Below are 5,057 nucleotides of genomic sequence, written 5' to 3'. Positions count from 1 at the left end.
CATGTAATTAATTCATATTACTCGTTATTAAATGAATAATTACACTGAAACTACATCACCCAGAATATTTTCACAACAAAATAGACTAATAAATGAGCATTAAAGCTCATTAGCATTAATCAAAGTACACACGGAGTTGCTCATGTTGTTGGTTTGAGTCACAGATGTAAAGTTGTTTAATATTTAATCCATATGTTTGCTTGTCATTTGCATTTTAAGATTCAAGGTAAACTGCTGGCATCACATAAAAATCTGCTGGCATCACATAAAATGGTGTTCAATGTCACGCTGACAGCATTTAAAAAACTAACGTCCATAGCTTCATCAACCTGGATTCGAACCCATTATCTCTGCATGATAGTCTGGAAATCTCACCATTTCAGTAAATCACTTAAAACCTCAATTACACTGTGGGCTATTATACCTCAACTTGCTTATCTGCTTCTTTGCTGAAGCTGTTCCAGAGCAATGCATAAATGACCACTAGGTGTCACTGTAGAGACAGGTTTTAAAACGTTTCAAAGCTTCAACACATTTTCTTCGGCTGTTTTATGAAGCCTCGCTTTGCCCACCACTACATAAAAGGGAAAACTCCACGATGGGAGAAAACAAACAACAAGACAGTAAACAACAGGGGAAAACAAAATCCTTACCTGACGCAGAGCAGGAGAACTAGGCAACACAAGACAGCTCACAGAGTTCACACTCAAAAACGGAGTGAGATACAAAGAAACAATCACAACTTAAATACCCTGGCTGGAAGTCACAGGTGATCGGAATCAGGTAAACATGAACACACGAGGAAGAACTGTGGCATAGGGGAACACGGGGACCTCTAGGGGCATGGAGATAAAGTACAGGATGGTGACAGTTTAGTGTAGAACAAAATACATACAGTGCATCCGGAAGTATTCATAGCGCTTCACTTTTTCCATATTTTTTATGTTACAGCTTTATTCCTCATAATTCTACAGACAATACCCCATAATGACAATGTGAAAAAAGATTTTTGAAAATTGTTGCAAATTTATTAAAAATAAAAAAACCTGAAAAATCACATGTACATAAATATTCTATAAGTATATAAGCAATATAAGCATATAAGCAATACTTTGCTGATGCATGTTTGGCAGCAGTTAAAGCCTCAAGTCTTTTTGAACATGATGCCACAAGCTTGGCAAACCTGTCTTTATAGGAATTTTTGCCCATTCCTCTTTGCATTACCTCTCAAGCTCTATCAGGTTGCGTAGGAAGCAACGGTGTACAGCCTTTTTTTAGATCTCTCCATAGATATTCAATAGGATTTAGATCTGGGCTCTGGCTGGGCCATTCAAGGACATTCACCGAGTTGTTGTGAAGCCACTCCATTGATATTTTGGCGGTGTGCTTTTGGTCATTGTCCTGCTTGAAGATGAATCGTTGCCCCAGTCTGAGGTCAAGTGCACTCTGAAGCAGGTTTTCATTCAGGATGTCTCTGTACATTGCTGCATTCATCTTTCCCTTTATCCTGACCTAGTTTTCCAGTTCCTGCTGCTGAAAATGGTATTCTGCTGTGTTCACACCAGACGCAGAATGCCCGGAATTTTTGACAAATTCCAGGTTGGAATGGCTTCCGTCTGGCCACTCTACAATACAGGTCTGATTGGTGGATGGCTGCACAATAGGTTGTCCTTCCAAACATCTTCCACTTATGGATGATGGAGGACACTGTGCTCATTAGAACTATCTGAGCAGCAGAAATTTTTCTGTAACCTTCCCCAGCCTTGTGCCTTGAGACAATCCTGTCTTGGAGGTCTACAGACAATTCCTTTGTCTTCATGCTTGGCTTGTGCTTTGTCATGCAGTGTTAACCCTGGGACCTTATATACAGGTGTATACCTTTTCAAATCATGTCCAATCAACTGAATTTACCACAGGTAAACTGGTAAATATACCATAGGTAGGTCGCTTGTACCACAGGTATAAGTTAATTTAATCCATTTTGGAATAAGGCTGTCACATAAAAAATGTGGAAAAAGTTAAGCGATATGAATACTTTCCGGATGTGCTGTAGGTGCAACATGAACCAACAATGCAATGATAGTGGAGTGGATATTGTCATAAGAGTTGCTTGAATTATTTGGGGTTGATTGTAATCCATTAAATAGTGTACTTTCCATTCAAATGTTCCGACAAAGTTTAACTGCACTTTTAGAGCATATTTTATTATCATTTTAACTGTGGTAATGTGAGAAATGTTGAAGGTGTGTGATAATTTCAGGTTTGACCACAGGTGCCCACATGATGTGGTGTATGTTTCTGCCACCGGACTCCAAAACACCCCGAGATGCTCGAGTGACTTCCATTAACTGCTCAGATCACAGCATCTGATGACAATGCTCAGCGAGACATTATGTTCCCTACTGACAGACCCTTGTTGTACCATCATTTCCTTTGTATAAGAAATTTCACACTGCGAGTTAAATTGACTCTTTCAATCAGTTTCCCAAAAAAAAAAAAAAGTCGCCAGTGTTCTCACTGATGCAGTCAATGTGCAGTCTGAGTGTTCTGGTGATGAGAGGACAAATGGAATGATAAAATTGCCTGACTGACCGCAGTTTCATGTTTGGTGTGAGGTAAAAGGACCCACCAGTATAGGCCAGAGATGTGACTAAATCGACAAACCAATCCATCAAACTGTTCTGTCTCAATGACTTCTCTATTCACATATTTTTATGCACATTGTGGAAATCACATAAAAAATGGCAAGAGGCATATAAATGATGGAAATGCATATTAAAAAGTGTATACACACAACTGAGAAGGATACATTACATATACATTACATTTTACATTTAGTCATTTAGCAGACGCTTTTATCCAAAGCGACTTACAAATGAGGACAAGGAAGCAATTTACACAACTATAAGAGCAGCCACAACTTTTATCCAAATAAGAAAAAAATGTGATTAAACTATGATGGAAACACATTTTATTTTATTTGTGACTTAGTTTTAAAAGATTATGAGATAGCAAAATGGGTGAGATGGAAGGGCATTACTTGACAAACCAGCAGACTGGCCACATTATAAAACATCTGAAATGTTGTTTTGGTCATTCTAAAGTGCCTTAGTGAAAATCTGTCATCAAATTGATGGGTAACACTTTATAATTACACACTGTGAATCATGTTTTAAGCATTAGCGAATCGTTAATTCTTTATCTGTTAAGCATTAACTCTACATTAACAGATGTTATTAAGCAGTGTATAACTGCAGATACAAAGGCTCTATTCTTGACTTAAAAGCACATGTAAAATGTGATTTAAAATGTTCATACTTTGTTAATTACTATTTTTTTCATTACTAAATTAAGTATTGAATTATTTACAAACCAGTTATTCTAGAGAAGTTGCTGGTTTTTAAAGATTATTTAGAACGCGTAAATAAATGATTAATAAACTATTTAAATAACATTTATATATCTTATTATTCAGGCATATATTAATAGTTAATTTGTAGGTTAATAAATGCTTTATTAACTTAACTTCATCCAGTTTTGTGACCTAGTGAGGACTATTTATGCTTTATTAATCCCTTATGAATGACAATTAAAGACTCAATTATATTCTAAACAGAAAAATAAATGACTTTATTCTTTTCTATTAATTTGAAGATACACAAATGAAACTAAACATCATTAAATAAATGAAATGTTATCTTAATACAGTTGAAGCCAGAATTAAAAGTTAAGGTAACTCAAACTATTCGAGGAAACTGATTGCAACAAATAATTTAAGTTCAAAAACTAAAAGTAATGAGTACTGTGAACTTAATCCATTTGAGTAACCCAAGCAATTTGAGCACAGTAAAACCAAATAAATGAAGAGAACTCAATCCAACTGAGAACTGTTACTGTAAAAGCCAATAAGTTATGATAACTCACACTGTTTGAGGAAACCGATTGCTACAAACCATTTAAGTTCAAAAACGAATCTATATGAGTACTGTGAACTTAATCCATTTAAGCTGAGGTAATGAGGTATTTAATTAACGCATTACTTTCAACACAGAGTTCAAAACTCTTTTCAAATGAGTAGAATTAACTTTCAATTCAAATTTTGAGTTAACTACACTCATTTATAAAGTTGCCAGTTGGGTTTTACAGTGTACCGCATGTCTTTGGACTGTGAGCACCTGGAGGAAACCCACACGAACATAGGGAGAACGTGCAAACTCCACACAGAAATGTCAGCTGGCCCAGCTGGGACACGAATCAGCGGTCTTCTTGCTGTGAGGTGACAGTGCTAACCACTGAGCCACCATGCCGCCTTTCTCTTCTTTCCATAAATTGCAAATGTGTTCATGCGTGCTCCAATCTAGCTTTCATTTAAATAACAATAAGTTCAAATTCCCAACGTTTGTGTAAACAAGTTAATTCAGCGAGTGACTTCTCCTTGAAAGTAAGTCATATGGTCCTTTTTGATTCGCCTCAAAAAGTGACAGACTCTGCCTAATTAATTAAACGCAGAGCTCCCGCTGCTCGAGAGACGAAACGGTTGAGGACCCTTTTCATGGCTGACATCACAGGCAATAGCTTCCTTTTTTATCTCGCTTTCCCATGGGAGACATACTTCCCCTGCTCTTTCATTTCCGTCTTTTCAGTTTACTTCCCTTCTCTCATCACCTCTCTGAGCAAATACAATAAGTGTCCACATGTGACAGCAAATGGCAGTGAAAGAACAGGTGGGACTCTTGGAAATGAAAAAAGAGATAATATTGAGACATACACACTGTGACCACTTCTCATACAAGATAGCAGCCCTAATCATCCCTAAGAGAATCGAATGCTTGTTGAAAATGAAACAATGGAACAAAGATGCCTCCAATCATTTAAAGCACCTCAAATTTTACAAAATCAAAACCTAGCAGCTGCATACCTGCAGAATTGCAATTGCATTTTCAATAATGCAGCTGAGGGGAAACTGAAGGATGGAAATCATCCTGGGTAAAAGCAGTTATGTACAAACTGGCATGGAAAAAGCGTAGGCGGACTACAGGGTCTTGACTGAGGAAGCT

This window comes from Danio aesculapii, chromosome 1 (assembly GCF_903798145.1).
Source record: "Danio aesculapii chromosome 1, fDanAes4.1, whole genome shotgun sequence".
Classification (NCBI taxonomy): Eukaryota; Metazoa; Chordata; class Actinopteri; order Cypriniformes; family Danionidae; genus Danio; species Danio aesculapii.
Note: the sequence above shows the minus strand (reverse complement) of the source record.